Here is a 26,491-nt window from a genome sequence, read left to right on the forward strand (position 1 = left end):
AGTTCACCAAGGTTTCAGATATTGCCCAGGACAGAGCCTGCTTCCCACACTGGAAGGGGAGGTGTGAGGGTGAGGTCCCCAAAGCTGCTGTTCAGGTTTCTATGTTCAGGTTTCAGCTGAGCTACCAGAGGGGTGCAAGTTGTTCTGGCATTGACCACCAAGGTCCCAGAAGTTGTCCAGGGATCCATGTGCCTCACACCCTAGTAGGAGAGGCTCCAGAGTAGCTCAATGGGTTCCTAAAGGTGTCACGTTCAGCCCAGCCCCAGAAGACACACTATGGGTGTGGCAGGGAGCCTCCTAGGCCCCAGAGGGTGCCCAAGGTTTTGCCTGCCTTGCACGCTGGTCAGGGATGTAAAGCTGCTGTGACTCACCAGGCTTCCTGAAGATGCCTGGGGTTTAGCCCAGCCTGGGACCACACACTATGGGTGTGGCGGGTAGCCACCAAGGCCCCAGAGGGAGCCTGAGGCTTTGCCTGCCTTGCACGCTGCTCAGGGAGGCAGAGCCCAGACTCACCAGGCTTCCTGAAGATGTCTGGGGTTTTGCCCAGCCCAGGGCTACACACTATGGGTCAAAGGATAACTGTTGATGGAACAGGTCTTCTTCCGATATATGTTTATCGACCGAATAGAATGATGAAAGTATTGCATAAAGTAAAATGTGATTATCTTTGCCTGATATAATATCATAAACTTTCAAGCATTTTATAGGATAATTCACCCCTCCCAGAGTAGGTTAGGTTGAGTAAAGATCGCTATTTGAACCATTATGTCAAGTTCAATAAGTGTGAACAGGCTCACATGCCTGATAATATAACACAAAAGCCACATTACAAATGATGCAGTCATTGAAAACGGAGCATTTACACAATCGGAAAGTATGATTAATCACACAAGAGATCTGATTCCATATCTTTTGTCCACAACATGGCTGCCATTACTTTGAATCAAAACACCAAAGGCTGAATCACCTTCCGTGGGGCTGAGCAACAGCAGCTGTGCCAGGAGACACAATTCAGGGAGAAATCCCTTCATTTAATCTGTGTCTGCTGGAAGCTGCAGAAATAGGAGAGAAGGAGCTGTTGGTGTGTAGGTTGTGGGAGAGAAGTAGGGCAAATCGACTATACCGGGGAACAGAACTGTTTAGGGCAAAGTACTTGTTAGGAATAAAGTGGCTATCGGAAAGTTTGTTATATTTAGTTAAAGTTTATTTTTTTATTGTTTTTGAAACAAAGTTTCACTATGTAGTACAAACTGGCCTTGAACTCAGTATGTAGTGCAGGCTGGCCTCAAACTCACAGCCATCCTCCTGCCTCAGCCTCCTGAATGTAGGAATTACAGGCGAGCATCACCACACCTGGTCCTAGTTAAAGTTTTTAGCCAATATTTTTGAATCAACTTCACAGAATTTTATAATGGAGAGGAACTTTAGAATTTATGTACTGCAATCTTTTCACTATTTTTCTGGTCAGTTAGGCAATTGAAACCCAAAGAGGCTCACAATGCTGCCAGTGTCACACAGCAAATTAAATATAATAGAGTCAAGAGTAGGCCTTTTTATTTTTTTATTTTTTTTTCTTTTTTTTGGTTTTTCTCCGGTACCGGGAACCGAACTCACGACCTTGCGCTTCCCAGGCAGGCGCTTTTGTCGCTGAGCTAAATCCCCAGCCCCAAGAGTAGGCCTTTTTAAAAACAGTTTATTTTTGCTAGTATGTGTTTGCATTACATAATGATGATATTCATTGCAGAGGACTTGTACATGTACATAATGTGTCTCCATCCTTTTCTTCTCCTTCTTCTCCATCCTCTCATTTTTGCCAGCATCAGATTCATTTATTTATTTTATAAGTTCTTATAAAGTGACTCATCATACATACAGATTAACAGCCAAACTAATAGGCAAAAAACCCATATAAAACACATAAGACAATTATACTAAATCAGGGCACACTTTAAAATACATTCTCCATGTTGGAATACAGTAACTTCTCTCTCCCTCTCTTTTCCTATGTTATGCCTTTTATTTTGCACTTTATTTATAGATGAAGTTTCTCATATAAGAGAAATCATGCCATATGTAAGCTTGTGTAAGCCGAGGCCTTCTGACTCCCTTTTCTCATTCAGCGAAAATGTAGTGCTGAATCCTGAACTTAATGCACCCCTGGCCCTCTGCGAGTCTTTGATGAATGAGTGAATGGCTCTCTGTCTCTTACATTTTTCTTTTTAGATCATTTCATACCCCAAATGGAGAAAAAGATGGCTCTGCCATGTACTTTGCAGTTGAGCATGGAGTTGGAGAAAGTAAGTTTCTGCTCTGGCACAAATTCAGAGAACCAGAAAAATGACCCTACTTCTTTTACATATTTCTCTTTTCCAAGGGAGGAATAGTTCAGTGGATACATGTCTGATGGGAGGGCCAGGTTCTAAAGTCGGACCTGAGAAGAAGATCACAGATAATCAGGCTGCCCTTGGAACTCTCTTAGGGAGGCGTCTGCTGTTTCTCAGCCAGTTTGCCCTTTGTCACTGGAATGTGACTGTTTTCTTGTTTGTCACCAGTGAAGCAGTTAATTTGAAATTTGGAGTCATGTACAGAGTATAAAAAATTTGCATTTTAAGCCAAAGATGGCACAGTGAGCGATCTGTAGGCATGGAGAAAGAAGGGGCAGAACAAATTCATTTCAAATGTTAATTCCGGGGCATATACTTTTTTTTTTTTGAGACAGGATCTCACTATGCAGTTCAGGCTGGCCTTGAACTCACTTTGTAGCCCAGGCTGGTCTTGAACTCCCAACGATCCTCCTGCCTCTGCCTCCCGAGTGCTGGGATTACAGGTGTGTGCTACCATGCCTGGCTTGCATATATTTTTTAAAAGCAATATTTTTCATTCATTCTCTTTCTTTCTCATTCCCATAATGGAGCCTACAAGTGTTAAATGCATGTAAAACTCAACTCCACTCTTTTACCTGGTCCATAGGGGAAGATAAAACAAAGTTTTAACAAGGATATTCCACAATCAAAGTCTATATTAAGGGTATTTATTTTATATTGTGAAACATCTTAGATAAATATGAGAGCACCGTACACAATGTTTATGTTCTTTGTGAGGAGCTGGTACCTATTCATAACACATCCCAGTTCCTTTTTATCATCCCTTCCCCTCTCCCCTCTTCCTGTTCCCTCCATCTCTTGATTCCCTTCCCCACTGAGGATTCCTTTCCCTATTTCGTGTTATTACCTTTTATTTTGCTCTTTTTTTTTTTGTTTGTTTTTGTTTTTGTCTTTTTGAGACAGGGTCTCACTATGCAGTTCAGGCTGGCCTCGAGCTCACTTTGTAACCCAGGCTGGTCTCTATTTTGCTCTTTATTAATATTTTGCGTTTCTCATATAAAAGAAACTATGTGATATTTAAGCTTGTGTGTCTGATTTATTTCACTTAACATTATTGTCTTAAGGTACATCCTTTTTCCTACAAAAGACGTTTTATTTTATCTTATTTTATGGCAGAGTCGTACTGCATTATGTGTGGCACACTTCTAAGATTCAGCTATTATGAAATGTACAAAAAAGAGGAAAGGGGATCAAGGGCTTGGTGGAGAGGGAGTGGAGAGAGGGAAAATGGAATGAAAAGAATTTATGTGTTATGTACATGTACCAACTTCCCACAAGGAGTGTAAACATGTATTAAACACGTGCACACATAAGCTGAAATAAAAAAAGATGAGATTACTAAACTCTAGAAGTAGATACATCCCCTGTAGCACCATGGTTTTGTCGTTCCCTCCATTTCTTCAATGTGGAGACTTAGAAAAGAATGGGAAAAAAAGGAAGTTTTGACATGGCTATGCCTAGGAAAAGGAGAATGAATTATATGATTATTTGATTACTGAATCTAGAGAAATCTAAATGCAGAACATAATCAGCCCTCTGGCCTTCATGTCTCTTAAAAAACCCAAAACACCAAAGTAAGTAATCTTTGTTTACTCAAACTTGTGTTTTAACATTTGGTTCTGGCATCAAAGCTGCCTATAGCTACCAATATTCTCAGTAGGCTGGGTTTTGCTCTTTCTGTATCTCTATCCTTCTTTCTTTCTCCCATCCATCTCTTCTCTCAAATCACCATTTCCACTCAGTTTTACACTGCAGGCTCATAGTGGCTACAGATGGTGGTCTCATGGAGGCCTTTGGAAAAATTTATTAGATCTACTAAAATTAATCTGCTCCTACAGACATTACAAAGGAGAATTTTGGATGGAGACACCTAGCTGATTTCCTGGAGCAATACCTTGGGGATTTTCTTTGGCTCTGAGAGGATGATATCTTAGGTTGTGATATATTTGCTGATCTTGAGGAGATAGTTAAAACCATCTAACATATGCAGGAAGCTTGGGCTCTTGGCCCAATCGGCTCAGGGTCTAAATATTTGGAAGATGAATACTTGGAAATACATTTGAACATTTAAAGCATTTTATTTGTTTTTCCAGTAAGTCTCATTGTTCAGGGGATCCAATTCTGCAGCAAGACCGTATCTGCTGAAGATGTGAACCTTGTGGACAAGTCCAGGCCTGGGCCCCACCTTAGGTCTTGGCAGGAAGCCAGAGGTGCATGTCTGCTGGCTAATGTCCACACCCTGAAGTGGGTTATTATTATTGCAATCCCTTGCCTTCAACACCTGTGCTTGAAAGTAGTGCTAAGGGTCTGACCCTCAGCAACTCTGTTCTAAACTAATTCTCCTGTAAAACCTGGAATAGACCACACACACACACACACACGCACACACACACACACACATTTTTCAAACCAATTGCTGCAATAGTTCCCATCTGTTGTCAATGCTGAATCTATACTACTGTCACCAGCGCTTAATTCGAACTGGTGTCCTGTGGTCAGTTCTTGTCTTCAGCCTACCAGGTGACATACCTCTTGGCAGGTAAATGCTACAAATTAATTCAAAGGCATCAGATTATGTAAAATATAATTAGGGAGGCAAATATGCTGTAAAAGCAGCCTATGTGTGTTTTTAGAACTCAGAAGCAATAGGGAATTTTTCCAAAGTCAACTCATGAGATCCTTTAGGACTTAAATAATAGAAACTCTTTACCTGTCCCAATCACATTATTGAGCTAACTGCTGAATATCAATTTTGCTTTGCTATCAAGTCACGAATTCATGCTGTCCGGGTGGCTTCATTTCTGAAATCTGAAGTAGAAAGGGTGGGGTGGGTGGATGGGGCGGGGTGGGTGGATGGGTGGGGTGAGTATGGAGCACACCTGGCGGTGGTAATTGCCGTGGTAAGGTGTCTTAGACAACAAGGATAATAACCATCCTGATAGAATTGGGGATGCAGTAGCAACAGTAAAAATTATATTAAACTGGGCCTCTTGCCCAGACTATCATAACAGTTTCAAATAAACAAAGTGTAAGAAAAACATTTCATGAGGAACTAACTTGTGAATTGGTGAAGCCAGGCAAGACAGTGAAGTGCTTGCTCGAGGGGGTAGTGCTTTGACCTGCTTGAAAAGCTTCGCCTGACTTAATTGAAATGCCCAATCTAATTAAAAAAATCTAACCATAATCCCACAGGTGCTCCACCTCTTTCTACTGTCAAGATGCCCAATAGGACAGCCTTCGCTGAAAAATGACTGACCTGGAGTGTGTTTCAGCACACAGGCATGATTCCCAGCCTCCTGAGTTAGAGGCAAGCGCTTGTGATTTGCACAGTGGATGTTGGTGTCTCCCTCCGTGATGGTGTATGGCATAGACGAGTGCAGGGTGGCCATCTGCTGTTGAAGAGGGTGACAGACAGAGTCTGTTCCATTGTGGCAGATGACTCTCCCAGTGCTGGCCAGCTGGCTTAGAGAGCACAAATTTGGACAGGGCAGGTGATGCCCAACAGTCCTCTGGGGAGATAACTCCGGGTTCTCTGCCCTAAGTGCTCATATTTATCCTGGTCTTCTTTATACACGCACCAACATTATCACATAGAGCTGAGGTGATACAGTATGGTTTGAAACATGAAGGAGAAGGAAGAAACCTAGGATTAAAAGTGGTTGGTCATAAAGCTGAGACATACCTCTAAATTTCCTAGTAGCCTAGGCAGAAAGAAAAACCCTAATCTATCTATCATATGCTTCCTGTTGATTGGGGAGGAAAAAAGAAGCAAATCAGTTTCCTGTAAGAAATAATGATTTTCTTCTCCATTCTAAACTCTTTTTTGTGTGTGTACACCTTTGACTTGATAGGGGAAACTTAATTTCTTAGGATACACATAAAAAAACTTGTCAATGGCTCTGCATACATGAGGCCCTAGATTAAGTCCCCCCATGTGAGGGTGGCTGGGCACAACAATCAAGTAAAAATAAAACACCCCAAAATTTGTTACATTGCTAGAGTACTTGGCCTGCTGATAGGGAAAGGATCAGAACACAATTGCTCAATGACTAATGAGAATAGGTAATACTCAGCAGTCCCCTGGTACTGGCTGACGTAACCTTATTCTTAAGAACTAGTAGGATCATGATTTTTCCCCTTTTCTCTTTGCATGTGTGTATTTCCCAGAATTTTCATGATGAGCGTGTGTGGCATTTGTCATGGTGATAGGCTTGCTCTGGCACTGCTGGACCTGAGCTCCTCACTCTTCCTTCCCCAGCTCTGGCTCCTGTGCAGCCTGCAGTCTTAGGCGCCCACAGCACTGGCTTCCAGCAGGCTTGGCCAATGGAGGCAGCAGGAAGGGAGCACTCGGGGCATTTTCCCTCTCCCTTGATGGCACTGGTCTCCCTGGCAGCTGCCATCTGTCTTCTGTGACTCCGTTCTCACCAGAAATCTGTCATGGTTGCAGCTTCCTCTGGGCAAGCCCAGTCCCTGGGCTCCGGGAGCAGCGCCTCCTCTTCTTGTCCCTCCAGCCTAGGAATGGCAGCAACTTCCTGCTGCTGCTAGTATCAGGATTGCCTCATAATCCCTTGTTTGACTTCTGAGCTTCTTTCATCTCATTACTTTAAATTTCCTTGTTTTAAATATTCAGAATGGCTTTCGTCTTCCTGGTTGGGCTCTGACACAATGAGACAGAAGTCCATTCGAAACAAAGATGAATGGGCTGGGCATGGTGGTACACACCTGTAATCCCAGCACTCGGGAGGCTGAGGCAGGAGGATTGCTGCAAGTTCGAGGCCAGCCTGGTCTATATAGTTAGTTCAAGGGCAACCTGAACTATACAGCAAGACCCTGTCCCAAACAAAACAAAGCAAAACAAAACAAAACATGAAGGGGACAAGAGATTTAGAGGGACATGAGTTAACATCGTACCCAAAGAAGCAAAAGACTGCAGATCCTGACAGCACACACAGAGCAAAGTCTTTGTGCATAGCAGTGGGAAAGGACTTCTGGTCATCTTAGGTTTGTTTAGATGCATTGGAAACAGAGCAATTTTACTCAGGCTCATAAACTCCAGAAATGAAGAACAAGAATATGTACGACATTGGGGCAAAATAAAACAAAAGCCAAAAATCCAACAAAGCCCCCAATAGTGTTTAGGGTCATAAGACTTGAACTCAAGCGCTGATGAATATTGTGATTGACTCTGCAGCATCCACCCTCCCACCACACACTGCCCTGGAAGAACTGGGCTGTGGCCTTCACTGGATTCTCGTTGACCTCTACATGGTCATATACCCCAGCCCGAGCCAGTCAGCATGCAGCAGCCTTCTGGCCACTGGTGCACTAAAAGTGAAGCATATGACTCCTGTTGAATGACTGCAGGAGAAAAAGTCCTTTCTCCTCTGAATTAGAAAGCTGTAGAATAATGAGAATAAAACTGGAGAGCAAAGCTGGTGCATACAAAAGGGACAATGCAAGACAACTAAAAGTAAACAGAGCAAGATTTCTGATCCATCTGTGCCTGAATCCCAACACTGGACTTTCCTGGTTACATGAGCTCATAGAGTCCCTTTACTGCTTAGTATGATTTGGTTTGAGTTTTCTGTTCTGTGCAACAAAGGCACAGCAATTTTACAGTGGCTGTGTGTTCTTGGGTAGCTCAGTTAATCTCTGATCCTCAGTTTGCTCATCTATGAAATGAGAATACAAGACAACTTACTTTAGAAGATCAAACGAGATAAGGAATGAGAAAGTGCTTTATAAACTGTGAACAGTTGTTGGGATCTTTCTATTATTTCACATATAATCTATGTAATTGTTAATGCAGTTTTATATCTGCCCGATAGACAAAGCATTTTCTTTATCAAGCCTGCAGTTCAGTTTAGTCACACCTCCTTTATTGCTGGATGGCGAGTGTTATCAAGATGAATCAGCAGGAACCATTGTTTCACTCTGTACAGCGCTAAATGATTTACTTTTGAAGTCCCAGGTGACTGTGTACGCTTCCAAGGGCTCACCTCAAAGCCCCCAGGCAAGTGGGCGCAGATTGAGTAACCCTTTGTGTGATCACTCGTAACTCAGCTGTGAAGTGTGTGGCTTTCGTGGCCACCTGCAGTCACCCGTGAAAGGGGGTGTATGACATTCCTGTAACAGAGTGCAAGTTGAGGTGTGTCCAGAAGGGACCCTTTGGTCAGTTCTGCTCTTGCATCTTCAAATTTTGGTTGCTGCCTTGAGGTGATTTGGGAAGTTGAGAGCTGCCTCGGCATTAGGTACTAACTCTTCAAAGGACTCTCCAGCTAAGAACCTCTGGGGAAACAGCAGATAGTGTTTAGATTTTTAAAATCAGTAACAAAATGCTACCTTATAATAACAAAATGTTAAGCATAACCAGTTTATCCAGGGTGATTAGAAAAGGTCTAAAAGTACAAGAGAAGTATGCTATATGTATGTCTTTAGGGTGGGGCTGGGGCTGGCCTTGCTAGCTGTGTTGTCAGGGCAGGAAGAGGACAGTGGGCCTGAGAACTCAAGCCCCCATCACCCACAGGGCTGGGGACAAGAGTTGCAAGTCCAGCTTTGACCTTCCCACCCAGCCCTATTGATTCTGCCTTCCACCCAGACTTCCTCTTTCCCTTTTTCTGTCTGTCTTGCCACTGAGCTAGGTCAGGTCTCTATCATGGATGACCTGGGCTCACCTCTCTATCTGGAGCCCCGAGCCCTTCACCTTGTCCCCAGTCTCCCACTTCCAACCTGCTGTGGGAGCCATCCTTTAAATTTATGCCATTCTGCCTGCGTGCCGTCCCCCACCTAAAGCTTCTCATTAGCTCCCTACAGCTTGTCCTGCAGAACTCGGACACCTTCCAGGGCAAGGAGTTGTGGGATCTGGTTCCTGAGGGCCATCAGGCCAGCTCCTCTGTCACCACCCCTTCCCACACTCCTCCTATTCCTTCCAAACCAAACCAGAGACCTAGGAAACAGCTCCTTAAGGCAATGGTTATTACAATTTCGTGATCATAAAGATCACCTAAGCTTGTTTAAAATGCAGCTCCCTGAGCCACTTCCTGCCAGGGGTAAGTGGGGCTGGGAATCTGAAATTTCTAAGAGCATTTGTCAAAGTCTGAGCTGGTGGCCCTTGAACTGTCTTTGGAGAAATCTGTGTGATCACCCTTGCCACAGTGGCCCGCCTCTTTCCCTTCAGATCCGCCTCCAGGTAGAACCCCTGGAGCACAAGCAGCAGGCTGTGTCCAGCTTTGTTTTCCCAGGACCTAGCCGAAGCTCTCACATCCTGAGCTCTCCACATGTTTATTAAGTGAATCCATGAGTCACAGCAGGCCCCAGATCTTGTCCCTGACAGGAGCAGTCGGGGACAGGGACTGAGCTCAGGGGCTAGCTGGCCCTTGGAGCAGCACCTCGGGGTTTGGAAATGTTGGAGACAGAGGGTGCATGGGGTGTGGTCAGTAGGACCCTGGTCAGGGCACAGGGCCAAAGGAGGATCAGGATCCTCTTCAGTGGTGGGGGGGAGTGAGGTTAACAGCGGATCACCATGAAAGTGGATCCTGCGAGGGAAGGGAGAGTGGACCCAGAACCTTGAAGATGCGTTCAATTAGACTGAGAACTGGTGACTTGGTTCTGAGTCCCAGGTTATTGCTTTAGAGAACAGCAACTGCCAATTTTGTCTGCGAATTAGATACATCTGGAGCAGCATTTTTGAAACCAATAAACAGATGAAAGTCTGATTTCCAAGTTCCACCCCAGGGTTACGGAAGAAGACTCTGGATATATGTGTGCAGGGGATTTCAGAACTCTTTATACCAGGACTTCTGAAAAGTTTTTTCATCCTACATCCACATTTTATCATCCTACACCTGAATTTTTATCATCCTATCAGCCCCCCATGCCCATTCATCTGGTTGTTGACCAGTGGGCCCTTCTTATTTAAGGAGCTATGCTTTTGTTTTTAAATTCAAGGAAAATATTTTTCGGTTATCATCTCTCTGTTTATCTCATTCTGTCCATCTCTCTTGTGTCTTTGTATATAACTCCTATGAGATGAACATTGGAATTTTTAGTCATAACTTCTATGTACCCAAATTTTTATTTTAAAATTTCTTTTTGTTTTTTCTTAGTTTCATATTCTGGAACACTTTCTCAGAATACTTTCTTGGCTAATGTGCTCATTAGTTGTGTCCAGTCTGTTATTTTAACACATCCACTGAGACTTTTATTTTTGTGGTTCATTTTTCATTTCTAAAATATCTAAATGCATGTCATCATAACAACCTTTTCTTGTTTTAGGAATATGATATGTCTTAATTATCTAGAATATTTAATATACAAGACTTTTGTAAAAGTTTTCTTCTGTTTCTTTCATTTGTTCTGTTTCTACAGATGTTGGTTTTAAGATTAGTTTGGTTTTCCTTCCATGAAACTGGTTTACCTTACATATTTGGTACTTTTGGATTGTGCACTTGTTTCTTATCGGATCATCTCTTTATTCAAGCATCTTTGATCACAGCCAGCGAGTTCTGGCCTATGGGCCAAATCTTGTTGTTACCTGTTTTGAAAATAAAATTTAATTGGAACACAGCCACACTTATCTATTTACATATCCCCTGTGGTTGCTTTTGTGCCTTAAGGGCAGAATGAGTAGCCAAAAAAAAGTCTAAAATATTGACTCTCTAGGCCCCTACAGAAAAAATTTGCAACTCTGCTCTGCGTGTCACCATCACTTTACAGGAAATGCAGACATAAGAGGACATGGTAAGCAATGTTTGGCTCACTGATACATCGTCCAAAGCAGAATGGAAGATGCTCTATAAGATCAAAGATCCAGCTTCTGCACATAGGCATAGACATGAACAAAGGGATATGTTCATTTGGCTTAAAAGAGATTTAGAGAAAATATCAACCAAAAGCAATGTGTGGCCTTTACTTGGATCTTCATTTAAACATTCAGACAGATCATCTATAAAGACAGATTTTGGAAACAATGAGAGAAAAATAAACATGAACCCATGTTTCTAATTTTTACTGATATGGAACAAACCATTCTACAATTGAGTGGAGTAAGATAAGAGCCACGTTTCTCTGTTCATGTATGTGTTCTGTGGGCTGGGAATGTAGAGAAGGTGTGTGGCACTGTCTTCTTTGCCTCCGTTCATCTGGAGCTTTGAGTAGGGAGAAGCTGGGCTCTCCATTGCTCAGCTGGGCTCAGCTGGGAGTGCTGATCGGACACCAACAAATGGCCTCTGGATTCTGAGAGAGACCATCATGAAAGGAGATTTCTGAACACTAAACTTTCCAAAAGGACAAGATGGAAGTTAGGAGACTTTTCTTTTCTGACCTCTCCCTAGAAGTCAGCATCTCCACTCTCACAATCTCTTGTTTCAGCAAGGGACCAAAGCCTACCCATGGTCAAAAGGGGAGGAACTAGCCTTGTCCTCTTGATGGGGGAGTGGAAAACTCAGCACTGTAGAAGATGGCCAATATTACAACCACCAGTTTTGGAAAATACAATCTGCCACCCTGGGCTATTAGCTCATGCGCATAAATTATTATTATTTAGGGGTAGGGGTGTGGTTATGGTTAAAAAATTCCTTTATATGTTTACAGAGTCATACAATACTATAGAAGAAAATGGGGACCTGGGATATAGCTCAGCAGCACAGCACCTGCCTGGCAAGCGCAAGGTCCTGAGTTCAATTCCCCGGTCCAAAAAATATTAAAAAAAAAAGCTTAGAAGAAAATGAAAGGCAGAGGTGGTGGTGGCATGAGACTGACAGAATGCTGATAGTTGTTGAAATGGTGTTAGAAGGTGGGTTGTTTTATGAGATTCTCTTTAATATGTTTGATATTTTCCTATATGAACAAGGCCCAGAAAGAAAAGGCTGGTGTTGCCTGCTTACAGGAGTGCTTTCTTTACACCTCAGGCGGCTGTGGTGAGTCAGAGTCCTGGTGCTAAGTGGGGCTGCTGTTTGATCAACCTGGAGGCTCAGGGCTTTCTGTTCCTCCTGGGTGTTGCCAGCTCCCAGAGAGGCCTGCTTACTTCTTCGCCTGGGTGCCTCTGCTCCCTGCTCTGGCTGGAGGCAGGTGAACTCCTTCTTCTTGGCACTAATAGGCCGAGGGAGGAACCCAGCAGCATGGCCACCAGGACTGGGTGCTTGTAACTTGCCCATGCTGCTTGCAGCTCCCTCCTGGTCTTCACACCTGTCGGCTCTGTGTTTGGAGCAGTCAGGAGCCGCTTCCCCCTCCCGACAGCCTGCTTTAGGATGGCATTTCTTTGGTTAATTTGGTCCTCTCTGACAAAACCTTATTATGGGCTGAACCTTACCAAAAAAATCCTTTCCTTCATTTTTTAGAAATGCTGGTTGTGTTCACCAGCTATTTGGATTTAATACTTTCAACGTTTTTCAAGGCATTCTACACAACCAATCCCAATTATGCTTCTTGTAGGCTTTAAAAAATCCTACGTTAAAACTTACATGTTTACCATGTGGAATCTAGAAAAACAAGATGACACAAAAGTGGGGCCTATTAAGGAAGGGAAGGGGCCAGGGAGAGGAGGGTCATAGGGAAGGGAGATGTGATCAGAGCCTGTTATATTCATGTATGGAAATATCACACTGAAAGTCATTATTTTGTATAATTAATATGAGCTAATTACAATAAAAAAGAACATACATATTTCCCATTTTTTTTTTACAAACTTCTTGCAATATAATGGCTCATGATTGCATATTATATCTTATATGCATGCTTTAATTTACAATTTCTGGACACTTACATTTGGGGTGTTTCCAAATTTTTGCTTTTAAATTTATTTACTGGGATAAATGTCTTTACTTCAATGTTTAGTCTCATCATTAATCTTATCTCCCTAGGATGAGTTCTGAACTGGGAAGTTACAGTAAAAGAACATGATATGTAGCATGACCAATGATGATATATTGCAAATTTATTTTCAAAGAATTTTTATCCATTTATGGTTTTCTTCTCAACCCCAGCAGTGTAAGGGTATCCATGTCAGAGAGAAAGAGAGATAGAGAGAGAGAAGAAAAAGAAAACTAAAATGTTCCCATTAGAATTTTTATTAGATTAAAGTGCTAATGCTTAAGAATTATATATGCAATAAGTGAATAGAGTTATTTGAAAAAAATCAAATCAGAAACATATGGAGGAGCAAAGAATGAATTTCCCTTCATCCCCGCAGTAACTTCTCTCCAAAAGCAAAATATTTATTGAATATTTCCAAAAATCCTTATGAATTATATTTATATAGGTAAATATGTAACTACTATTGGATTAATTTTTCAACTTTTTTTATTCTTCATTAGCATTACACACTATTTCTGTCCCTGTAATAGTTGTTAGAAAATGTAGTACATGTATCAAACATAGTACTTTCTCAATGTCTGGAATTGAACCGTAGCTGTATCTTTACCAAATAAGAAGCCAGAAGCCTTGGGAAGTTCTTACTTCCCACTTGTCTCCACCTTCTACCCTGTGGAAATGATTCAATTCCAGGTTGGCTCATTAGTCTTATACGGTGTTTCAGAATCATTTAGAATTTATTACCCATCTTTGTACCCAAACTTTTTTGTGTCTCACATTCTTTGTTTTTTTCGTTTTGCTGAAATATGTTATCAAGTAATCCTTTCAGAAAGGAGCTGAGGATGATAAACTTTGTGAATCCTTTCCTGTTCAAGGAAGGACTGCACCTAATCCTTCCATTTGAATGTTGGGTGTGGGTTTTAGTCCCTTTTATGTTGTCATAACAGAACAGGTGAAGCTAGGATTTTATAAAGGAAAAGGGTTTATTCGGCTCATGATTTTAGGGGCGGGAGGGTCCTAATAGCATGGCCCCACGGCCCTGTTGAGGGCCCTCTGGCGGAGAAGTGGAAAAGGGACGGAACATGAGCGCAAGGTGTGTGAACATGCCTAAGCAAGGAAGCGAGAGACCAGGGAGGGATCCGGCTCTCTTTCTACAGCCGCCTCTGTCACTGCAATCGGTCCACTCCTACCGGACCTGACCACTCCAGAGATGCGGCTTTCGTCCATGTATAACGGTGGTGCCTTCTGACCTAAGTACCTTCTACTAGACCCTCACCGCTAAAGGGCTGCTTCACTTTAGCATTGCCACATGGGACCTGCCTCCAGAACATAAATCCCTTGCAGACCAACTGAACCCAAATCATAGTACTTGGGTATAGAATTTTAGGTGAAAAATTCTTTTGCCTCGGTGGAAACATTTGCTCTATTATCTTCTATTATCCAGTGTTTTTGATAAGAAGGCGATTGCCAAACAGATTGCTGTTTCTTAGGAAAAAACAAATTTTTCCTCTCTGAAATCTTTAAGGCTCTGTTCTCACAGAAGTTGGCCCTGGGGTGTGGCCCTGGGAGAGAGGACCTCTTTACATCCCTGCTGTAGGACTTTTATTGGTCTTAACCTTGTGCCAACGCAGAGGCCGTGCACTGTAACTTCTCCAGAAATAATGTAGGCAACAGGGGACACATAGCCTCTGCCTGCATAGAGAATATATTTAAGGGTTGAAGCTTAGACAAAGATTGTAAGCAAGTATTGTGAACTGAAGGAAAATAATATTTTGATATAATAGAGAATAATGGATTAGGTATGGAGCTCCTTAAGATGAGATGATATTTAGAAACTTTTACATTTTTAAAAAATTGTGATTGATAGGCCTTTTTAAAATAAAGACCTCTGACTGTCCTTGGATTTGGAAATCTTATTTTGTTTTTAAAATGTTGAATTTCACTGTGACATGACTTCGTTCTATTGGTACTTATTGATAGTCTCTTTGTAACTGCAACTGAATCTCTATTAGAACTTTTCACTCAATCCGGTGTCTATTTTCAACATTTTTTCTTCTTCGTGCTACACTTTGGATGTTTTATTCTTATATATTTTTTGTTCACTAATTCTTTGCTGTATTTTCTAATTTGCTGTTAAACCTGGCCACAGAGTTCTTAATTTTGGCCATTGCCTTTTCAGTTTTATAATATCTATTTTGTTGTTTTTCAAATCTGCAGTGCCACTCTTATAGTTTGTAGATCTTTTAAAAATTATAAAATTTACGTTTATCTCTTTGAAATAGTAAATGTTGTTGTTTTATAGTCTATATCTTTTATCTATCCAAGTGGAGAGTCTCCATGGGACTGCTTCTGCTATTTTTTCTGGTTCTTATTTAGTGTTTTTTTTTTCTTCATGTGTCTAGTCATTCTTGATTGTGTCCAAAATATCTAATATTGTAGAAGTGCAGAAGTAATTTGGGGCATGGGATGTTATCTCCCTGCTTAGGTAAGTTTTGTTTTTACATCAAATTAGCATACTTAGCTATTTGGGAACTCTAGATGGTAGATGATAGTAGAGTGGAACTTCAAAGTACGCCTTGAAGGGAATTTTGGAGGCCCCTGGATAGTGTGAAACTGAGGTGCTGTCTGTGGGAGAACTGGGTTGCCTTTGCTCAGAACATGAAGTCCTTGAGTTTCCCAACTCCAAGTAAGGCTGGGAATATATTTTATCAGAGAACTGGTCTAACCCTGTTCTTTGATTTTAAATTTTATCTTTTATCCTTGAGACACTGACTAGCAAACTTAGCCTTTCAGCCTTTCTTCCACATTGTGAACGTCCCCATTACAAAAGCATCCTGAGTGCTGGGCTCACTTCCTGGATTCATGTGTTCCCCAGGATCCTTGTCCTTAAAGTCTCTCTCTCTCTTTCCTTCTTATATTGAACTGAAAATAAGCTTTTCTCTGGTAAAAGATCTTTCTATGAAATGAGGTTTCCTGTGAACCTCAAACAAGGTTCTCAAACATGACTGACTGCTTGGGGAGCTTTTAAATGGCCCAACCCTGAGAAGTGTGGAACTTGGTAGAACACTTTTTAAGAGGCCATTACCACATATGACTTGAAGGTGATTTCCAGGTCCTTAGTGTCCACAGGTTTCTTTCCTGAGAAACTGCTTGATGTTGGGGTGTCCCCACTCACACAAATGTTTCTACCAACAAAAGAAAGGTAAACTTTTTATTCACATAGGCTCTCACTGTGCTGCAATGCTCCAGGTACAAAAACCTCTCAGAGCACCAAAGGGAGCAATTTAAAATGTTGGTGTAGCTATTACAGAGCTTGGATCTAACAAAAGAATTACAAACTTCTGTGCAAGTTAGGTAGTTTCCAGTTCTGTTTCAACAAAACAGAAGGCCTGATCACTTGAAGAGTGCTAATAATAACCATGCAATTTTTGGCCTTTAACTCAGAAGGAATTCAAAGAATTGGAAATACTACTTTAAAAAACCTCTTTCCTTTTTAGAATCTGCAGGTCTAAAAAAAAGGGAAAAGAACCTACCTTATTAATAAATACTAATTACGCTAATTAATCACTAATAACATATTTAATTATATAATTATGTGTTTAAATAGTTTATTTTTACTTCATTAAGTAAAGAATTTATTAAATTGTCATTTATGCACTTATATAATTAATCACTAATTACCATACATACACAATGTTTTAAAGTATTCTATCCTTTTTGTTAAGTGACTTCCAGTACAAATTTTAATTTTTTTGTTTGTATTTTCCAAAGTTTATATTTTTAAATAAATTTGGCACTAACAATAATATTTCAGTCAAAAAGAAATTATTTTTCACACTTAGATCCTTATTTGTAGGAAAATTTAAAAATTAAAACATCAATTTATATGAATTTTTGTGTATACTGTAGGGTAATTAATAAAAGACATTCAAAATATATTTAGATAAAATTTGTGCCAGGAAGTGAAATGGAAATGCAAGTTCAAAAAGAAATAGAACCCATGTAGCTGGGATATAGCCCAGCAGCAGAAGTGCCTGCTTGGCAAGTGCAAGGTCCTGAGTTCAATTCCCAGTAACAAAAAAAGAAATGGAACAAATGTAAAACTTACCACTGATCAAAAAAGATCTTTTTATATTTTTAGTAATGGAGGATGGTACATGATATACACTGATAGGGCATTTATAAACCAATAACTACATTGAAGAAAATATTATCATTTTAAAGTGTCAGTGTTGTAATATGCCAGAAACTATATTCTTTGGAACAATTTAACTAATGATGACTAAATTTGGTTGCCAAATTTAGGGGTGATTTAGGCTAACGTAGATATTTCAGGGAACACAGAAGCTGAGAAATTCAGAGACTGAAGCGCAGTGGGTCTGGGGGGAGGTTTCCAGCTTGAGTGGGGACCTGGGTGTTGCTGAATATTGGTGGGTATGGTGATGCCACTGCTTCTCTACTGCTTTTACATGGACACCATACCATCTTGTTGCATCTATTTTTAGAAATGTTATTATTAGTTTTATAAAAAAAATGACCCTGCTCTATTATAGGTTACTCATAATTAAACTTCCTCACACAATCATCACTCATCAAATTCGTTTGCATTTCTCCCCAAAGCAACTGACTCCAGGAAACTGCTCAGCTGGTCTTTGTAGATTCTTTCTCCAAATGTTTATATTTAAGGGGCTTAAATAAGATGGTTCCCCATATCCTACGTGTTATGGTTGATACACTGTGCCAACTTGAGAAGTTTAGAAGGTTAACTAAGTGACTCAGCGGGGGCCAGGGTTCTTATTTTGTAAAAATCCTGAGCCTGTGTGTCTTAGTTACTTTTCTCTCCTTGCTGAGAAAAAATGCCTGACACCCAAAATTAAGGAGGAAAGGTTTATTTTGCTCACAGTTTGTGGAGGTTTCAGTTCATACTTGGCTGGCTCCAAGGCAGAATGGCACATGACAGAGGGCAACTGTTCATGGTGGAGGAAAACAGCAAAAGCAACAAGAGCAAAAAAGGAGGAGTGACAAGCAAGCCTCTTTCCCTCTCTTACATTGTATGCGAACTACCTGCCCCAGGGCAGGTGTAGCACTCACACCCCAAATCCCAGCAACTGACCGTGGATCAATCATAAAGTCTAGAAGCCTGCCCCATGACTACATGAGGCTTTGAGGCGACATCTAAACAGAAACCATAACACTGTACAAGAGGAATGCATAGAGGTGGTGTGGGTGGAGATAGTCTGCTTATAATATAAGGGAGGAAAAGAGTCTTGCTCTCCCCCTTTTTGCTCTTGTGGCTTTTGCTGTCTTCTACCACTGAACTGTTACTCCTGTGCCATGCCACCCTGCCTTAGAGCCAGGGGACTATGGACTGAAACCTCTACAAACTGTGAGCTAAATAAATATTTCCTTGCTTAATTTTGGGTATCAGGTATTTTGTCTCAGCAACGAGAAAAAAGTAACTTACACAGAATTTGGTACCAGGAGTGTGGCCATTGCTGTGACTGTACCTGACTGTGTGGTTCAAGAGCCTTTGGGAATGGCTTCTGAAAAGAGTTTGGAAAGGTTTGGAGATGTTGCCTGAAAGAGTAGCACTGGGACACCTTAGTCTGTTCTGTATAGGAGATTCTGGTCAGAGCTCAGAAGACCAGAAAACCAATAAAGATCAGAATAGGGAGGCTTTTGCTGGGAAGAAGGACTGCATTGGCTGTTGGACTTGAGACAATGTGTATTATGGCTTGGCAAAATGTTTGCCTGTATTTTGCTTGTCCAGAGACTTTCCCTGAGACGAAGGGCAGCAGACTAATTATTCTGGCAGAGGAAATTTCAAGGCAGTTGAATGTTGAGGCTGTGACATGGATATTAGCCAGATTTATGTTGAGAATCTAGAGCACAGAGCCCAGCAGGATGATTTAAAGTGTTGTGAGTTTGACCAGAAGGGAAGCTCCAGTAAAATTGTTAACTACGAAGGTAAAGCTGAGGAGATCATGACTGCTGAGAAGGAACAAGAGGATATAAAAGATGGCCTGAGGGTATCACAAGAAGCAGCAAGTCTCCAACCTTTGCAGCCTCAAAACTGTAAAAGTGAAAGACTTTGCTTTGAGAAGAAAGCCACAGGGCACCATGTTCCAGAATGGTGGCAGCCATGCCATGCACTAGAATGGCAGCAGCATAGAAAATCTGTTCCTCAGAATTGGATTCAGAGTGCCCAGTGAGAGAGGAAAGAGAGAGGAAAGCCTGGCTACAGCTCCAGCTGGCAGCAGATCTTGGCATCATCCATGTGGTGCTGATTTTAGGTGCCTGCAGAATGAAAGAGTTCTGAGGCTAAAAAGGCTTCCATCCAGATTTCAAAAAAGGCCTGGGAGACACGGCAGTGTGTCCCCGAGAGGGCCATATGTGAAGCTGTGAGAGTGAAGCCAAAGGTGCAATGGAGACCCCAGAAGGTTGGAAAATCCAAGAATGTGGGTCTTCTAATGAGAGCTACAAAGAGGGAGCAAAGAGGTCCTAAGAGAGAAGCCATGGGAGCTATAACCACCAGAAGTTCCATAGAGGTGGAGCCGCACAAGCTCTTTGGTGCTCACGGTGTGCCACAGATTGCCTCAGATGCTGGACATGGAATTATAGGACTTAATGTTTTCTCTGCTGGATTTTGTACTTGCTTTGGTCCCAATCCTTTGCATTCCCCTGTTTGTAACTTTTGGAATGAAAATGTTTATATTATGCCATTGAATGTTGGAAGTGTTTAACTTTGTTTTCATTTGTACAGGGGATTGCAGCTAAGGATTTGCCTTAAATCTTGGAGGAGACGTGAGACTTTTAGCAGTGCTGAAACTGTTAGGACTTTGACAACTCTTGCAGATGGACTAATGAAGGGAAGTGCATGAGTCTTTGCAGGGCTAGGGGTAGAATGTTATGGTTCTAATGTAATATAATGTTGATAGACTTAATACTGGTTCTTAAGGATTGTTAAACCTGTGTTATAATGTTCAAGTTGTGAAATGTTAAGAATAAGCATGTCTTTATCTGGAAACTGGTTTAAAGTGTCTAGTTGCCAAGTTGAGAAGGAGGTGGATTGTTATGGTTGATACATTGTGTCAATTTGAAAAGTTTAGGAGGTTAACTAAGTGACTGAGCAGGGGGCCAGGGTCCTTTGTAAACATCCTGAGCCTGTGCAAGAGGAATGCACAGTGATGGTGTGGGTGAGGATAGCCTGCTTACAATATAAAGAGATGAAAAGAGGTTTGCTCTCCCCGCTTTTGCTCTTGTTGCTTTTGCCATCTTCTGCTGCCTTGAACTGTTGCTCCTTTGCCATTCCACCCTGCCTTGGAGCCAGTTCAGTATAGACTGAAACCTCCACAAACTATGAGTTAAATAAACCTTTCCTTCCTTAATTTTGGGTGTCATGTATTTTGTCTCAACAATGAGAGAAAAGTAACCAAGATATTATGGATGTCTAATGTATGCAGAGCTCCTTATTGAGAAAAGATTGGCTTGCTACCTTCTTCTGGGAGTGGGTTTCTTCTCTTATAATTTACTCCTTGGTCCGTGTTTTAAGCTCTGCCATCTGAAATTCCCAGCCACCTATGGGATAGCTCTTCCCTGTCTCCCTGCGATATGAGTGAACAGAATTTTCAGATGGATCAGAGGTGATCACATAGGAGGGGCACACGAAGAACATGGAGGGAGCTCAGGGCCTGGTCAGTAGAGTACTAGTGAACAATTATGGAGTGGGAGCGGCTGAGTGACTTTTAGGATCATATGCATCTCACATATTTAAATTGCTTGTTACCTTGTGATGCAGCCATGGATAGTGCTGTGCATCGAATGTGCGCCACCCACCCTACAAGGTTTATTGGAAACAACGCCCACTGCAGTGTGTTGACAGGTAGGACCTTTAAGGGGTGGTGTGATGACACCACCAAGACTATTGCTGGATGTCATCACCAAGACAGCTGCTGGATATCAGCACTATGCATTTGGATTCCTCAGTCTCTAGACCATGAGCTAAATAAACTTTTATCTTTTATAAATTATCCAATCTATGGTATTCTGTTATAGCAGCAGTGGATAAAGATACTTCATTTCTTCCAGTATTGAGCAGATTTTGCAGCACACATTTCAGTTAGTGGAGCCTCAAGAAGGCAGAAGTAAATGAGAAGAGGCATCACAACATGTTTCAGGTGACCAGGATGGAGATGGTGCAGGAGATGAACTCTGGGAGGTGCCTGAGAACTCAGTGGAAGTGGGAAGCCCACCTACGTGTTGAGCAGAACATGCCCTTAAGAATGCATGGGCTCAGGGAATGCTGTTGTGTGAAAGAGAGGAAGGGAGAAGCCAGCGTGGAATAATACTGAACTTCTTTTCTATTTATTTTAAAGGTAACACATAAAGTAAAAAGTTCAAACAGTATGAAGAGTCTGGGGAAAGGAAAAATGTGTATAAATGCATCTTTTATTAATAAATAAGAATATTAAATATCTGCCAGGCATTTTTCATTTAATATTAAGAGGATGATCCTAGACAGTTGAAGGACTTGGGAACAGGAGGCAGAACTGAAACCTGTGGTACTTATTCCTATATTAGCTAGTTTAGTCCTATTTTATGGATGAGGAAATGAACTCTCCAGATATTAGTTAGTGTGTCTGGAGTCATACAACTGGAAAGGGGCAGGACTAGAAGTGGACCTGGATACGTTTGGCTCCCAAGTCAAAGCCTTCCCTACTCCTCCTTGCTCACCCCCTTCCTCTGGATGGGCTGGGTTGAGCCACCTTCAAACTCCACTGTAGGCTCTGGGAGGAACACCACTTGGCAGGAGGACCGATGCCAAAGCGTATGGGGTAGGACAGGGCATAAAGCACCTGAGCTTGGGCTGGGAGAGGGAATTCTAACAAGTGACAGCTGGCAGGCAGGCAGCAGCAGAGAGATGCATCAGCACAGAGGCCCGGGACACTTGGTTGGCATTACGGGACAGATACCAGGTCTGATGAGACCACTCGGCTGGAGCTGGTTGGGATGTGGGGTGACAGCATCCCACCCCTTTCTGGTACTAGACTCTTCATCCCACGTGCATCAGCTACCAGCTGGGGTTCATTCTGGCTTCTCCCTACCAGCTACTTGAATCAAACTGAAGCCAAAGAGCCACTCGGAGTGTGCAGCCTGCTTGGCTTTAGCGATCAGGCTCAGTATTTCCATGTAACTCAATCAAGGCAATCAACATCCTGTCTGAGTTTGTTCTACCAAGTGCATCAGAAAATATTTGTACTTCTGCTGTGGTTGCTCAGGTTGGTGCTGCTGAAGGCCACCTTGCCTTCTCTATGCCAAGCTTGTCTCAATGTGAAGAAAAGAAGGGAAAGAAGGCAGATCCCTGAGAACTCAATGAAGCTTTGATCTTACTGTGCAGGACACCACTGCTTCCCTGGATGTCATAATGAAGTAAGCCAGTGCTTCTTACTATTATGCTTCAGCCAGTGTTGGGTTTGTATCCCAGGTGAATGACGAATACCATTTCTCCATTCTAGAGAGATTAGAGTGACTAGGCCAAAGGGAAGAAGGCAGATGCTCAGCTGTGATACCTGGGGCGTACGCTCTGGTAGGACCAGAAGCACAGCATTGGCTGTGATGACATAAAATACAGTCAGCATGTGGATTCACCATTCCTCTCCTGAACTCATAGAAGACATCACTAGTTGATCACAAGATTTTTTTCCTGGGGAGTCAGAACAAGCCAGCTGGATCCAACTTGCTAAACTCTTCTTATAGAGCTCCAGGCAGCCACTATAACCGCTCTGAGGTTGTTTGGGTGTTTCCCATCCTGGCTTAAAGACTGAAAAATGAAATGCATTGGTCCAGGAACGGGGGTCGAGCTTGAAAACTATTTTGATTAGAAATGAACTTGAAAGTTAGTTCAATTTTACCTGGGATTTCTTCATTGTGGATACTTTCAGAACATTTTCCTGTGAATGTATTATTAAAATAACATGAACATTGCTAAGCATTGTGGCGCACACCTGTAATCCCAGCCACTTGGGAGGCTGAGGCAAATGACCTCAGTTTGAATCCTATCTGGGTCATGTAGTAAGACTTTGTCTCAAAAAAAACAAATGTGAAAAGGACTGGGGATGTAGCTTCATGGTAGAACCACTGCCCAGCATGTGCAAAGCCCAGTGTTCCATCCCTAGTACTGGAAAAAAATTGCTATGAATATGAATAATGGTAAATTATTGAGTTTTCTTTTTAAATATTCTACATGTAACTATAAATTTGGCTCTTGATCTCCTATCCTCCATTAGTATCTTTGTTTCTCTTGCTCACTCCAGAGTAATGATATTTTCAGCTGGTCCCCAGCACCTCAGTCACTCCTGATTGGGCAATTGTCTCTCTGTCATGAGCAGAGAGCACCCAGGAGGTTGTGAGGGCTGATGCTGTGGCATTTCATCTGGCAGTTACAGACCTTTCTCCTGCGCGGAAAACTGCATCCTTTTTGTAACCAACTTCATTTCCTGCCTTTATCAATTTGAAAAATCAATGATAATAGTCTATGTGGACTTTCATTTAACCTTTTATGTGTGAGTTCAATCATTTCCCTATAACCAAGGAAGCATACTTCTCCACCCAGTAAATTTATAATGAAGAGGTTTCTGGGTGTAAGCAGTCAATCTAGATAGACAAGTATCATTTTAACCTCTACCAAGTTGGACTCAAACTTGTGATCCTCCTGCCTCACCCTTCCACAAAGCAAAGGAATTAGTAATACAATTTTTAAAAAGAGGGTAGGGATAGAGCTCAACATAAAGGGTCTGGGTCAAATCCCTAGTACCACCAAAAAAAAAGAAAAAAGATTTTAATTGACCGATAGATTAAATTTTAGATTTAAAATGCCTTAGGATACCTATAAAAGTTACCAGTGCTGTAAAACATGATTGGTAGATGGGTGTGGTGGCGCACGCCTGTAATAGCAGCATTCAGGAGGCTGAGGCAGGAGGATCGTTGCAAGTTTGAGACCAGCCTGGGCTACAAAGTGAGCTCAAGGCCAACCTGAACTGCATAGCGAGACCCTGTCTCAAAAAGACAAAAACAACAACAACAGCAACAAACTAACATGATTGATATAGGAAGGAGAGTGTGGCAAAATTGACTGGAGAAGTGGGCGTGACCTGTCAATTGCAAGATCCCAGAGCGGTGCCATAAGATTCGTGCGTACAGCTTCTCATGGGCTCCCACCAAATGTGGACCCAGATGCCACAGGGAGCCGCTATAGTGACTCTTATGGAAGTGTGGAGTCCATTTCTTTGTTTGAGGCAAGAAAGACCTGGAATACTTTTAATTGGTGGCCATGAACTACCTGACAACACAATGATAAAAACCAGGCATAGTGGTGCATGCTTGTGATCCCAGCACTCGGGAGGCTGAGGCAGGAGGATTAAGGCCAACCTGGGTTACATAGTGAGTTTAAGGTCAGCCTGATCTACAAAGAAAGAATCTGTCTCAAAAAACAAAAAGAAAAATTGATAATACAACAGAAAACTCCTAATTAAACTTCCATCGGTAGGGTTGGAAGTGCACTCACTTTAGACAATTACAGTATTACCCATAGCATCAATATCAATTCTGATAATGAACAATTATTTAATCTTTACTAGTATAGCCTTAGCTGTACTAAGTGCTTTAATAGCATTATTATATTTACTTCTAGCATAAGAAATATATACTTTTATTCTATTTTACAAATAAAGTAACTGAGATGTGGAAACATTAACTTTTTCAGTCTTACACATATCAGTTCATACATAGGCTGCATATATAGATTTGTATGAGTCTATATTTATTTAGATGAAATATCACTATAAGGAAGAGGAAGAGATGGCTGAAGGAAAGATCTGGAGAGAGAGAGGAAACTCAATCCTTCTGCAGATCATAAGGATCTCACCCCTGTGTTTCTGGGCTGGTCTCTAAAGTCATCACCTGTATCTAAATCTATATATTCATTAGGATCAGACATAAGTAATGTAAAAATTCAAACTGACATTGGGTTATTTTATCCATTTTCCTTGTATTCCCAGTATCTGGACAGGATCATTCCCAGGTGGTAGGACATCTCATGATGTTAGGGACTTGAGCTTCAATGATCATATTTCTCTACCAATGGGTCTTTCTATTCTCAAATTCACCTGATAACCCACTATAGCTGCTGGAGCACCAATCATCACATCCTCATTCAGGAAAGCAGAAATTCCACACATCACTGCCATTGCTCATCTTTGGCTTGAAGTCAGTCACATGTCACACTGAGCTTAAAGCGAGGCTGTGAAACACAGTCTTAATTCTGGGCATCTGTGCATCTAGCTAAAACTCAGCAAGCAGGGAAAATAAATATGAACAGGGTGCGGGAGTAGTAGTAGTTCTACTGATGTCCAATTTTTACCTACTTTTCTGTAATTTGTGTGACTACCATAGTTTTATATTTTAACATCCAAGAATATTTACATTATTATTTTATAAAACCAACTTATTAGAACTCCTTTAAAATGTTGCTTGTTATTGTACATTCACCCATTTCATGAAACAAATTAAGAGCCCCAAACATAACATGACATAAAACAAAACTTGTTAGCATCATTCATCTATTCCACATGGGTCAGACCTGCTGTTTAATACTAACAGAGGAGGGAGTTGTGCCAGCAAGGAATATTCTAACTGTCATGCTTTTATGCTGTCTTGCTAATTATTTTACTACTTAACCATTTTGACTAGAAACCACGAGAAGAAAACTTCCCTAGCTCCTGACTTCTTTCTTTTATATTGTATCAGAAATCTGAGTTGGAATGTGTATATCTGTGAACATTTATTCATTCAATAAAAAATTCCAGGTACTGTGTTAGGTGTGTCAGTAACACAAATACTAATGAAATTCTGTGTTCTTGTCTACTTGTTAAAGGTCTTTATATACCTGCCATCTGTTTTAATTCTCACCTCTGGGAAGATAAATCTACATAATCACAGATGTCCTACTGGAATGATCCAGCATTTTCTTTTTTTGGTACTGGGAATTGAACTCAGGACCTTGTGCTTGCCAGTCAGGTGCTTGTGCCACTGAACTACATATCAGACCTAATCCAACATTTTTGTCTTTGTCCAAATATTCATTAAACTCTCAATCTATTTTAGACACTGGGTAAATGTGCAGAAAAGAGAGTCAATAAATAACATCTCTTTCCACTTCCTGAATTTAGAACCGGTTCATGGGAATAGGGCAGATAGGATGACAACACGATCCTTATAACTGATGAAGGCTAGGCAGAGCA

General features: G+C 41.5%; 2 long non-coding RNA genes across 9 annotated transcripts in view; one reads left to right on the forward strand and one right to left on the reverse strand.

Moving 5' to 3' along the window:
• The window catches only part of LOC102007602, a 128,269-nt gene that overhangs the window by 51,722 nt on the left and 50,056 nt on the right, over positions 1–26,491 (forward strand). The window lies entirely within an intron of this gene.
• Positions 8,105–26,491, reverse strand: part of LOC102006718 — a 28,870-nt gene continuing 10,483 nt past the window's right edge. For 3 of the 8 annotated variants that reach the window (XR_001235439.1, XR_001235434.1, XR_001235435.1), the window contains 3 exons: positions 16,279–16,378; positions 10,801–10,917; positions 8,105–8,672 (listed from right to left, as the gene is read on the reverse strand). This is a non-coding gene — a long non-coding RNA (uncharacterized LOC102006718). The remainder of the gene's footprint in view (positions 8,673–10,800; positions 10,918–16,278; positions 16,379–26,491) is intronic. The other 5 variants (XR_262190.1, XR_001235438.1, XR_001235437.1 and 2 more) reach the window with 2 other exon arrangements.

The sequence above is a fragment of the Chinchilla lanigera genome, unplaced genomic scaffold (assembly GCF_000276665.1).
Source record: "Chinchilla lanigera isolate Chin_1 unplaced genomic scaffold, ChiLan1.0 scaffold00042, whole genome shotgun sequence".
In the NCBI taxonomy this organism is placed as follows: Eukaryota; Metazoa; Chordata; class Mammalia; order Rodentia; family Chinchillidae; genus Chinchilla; species Chinchilla lanigera.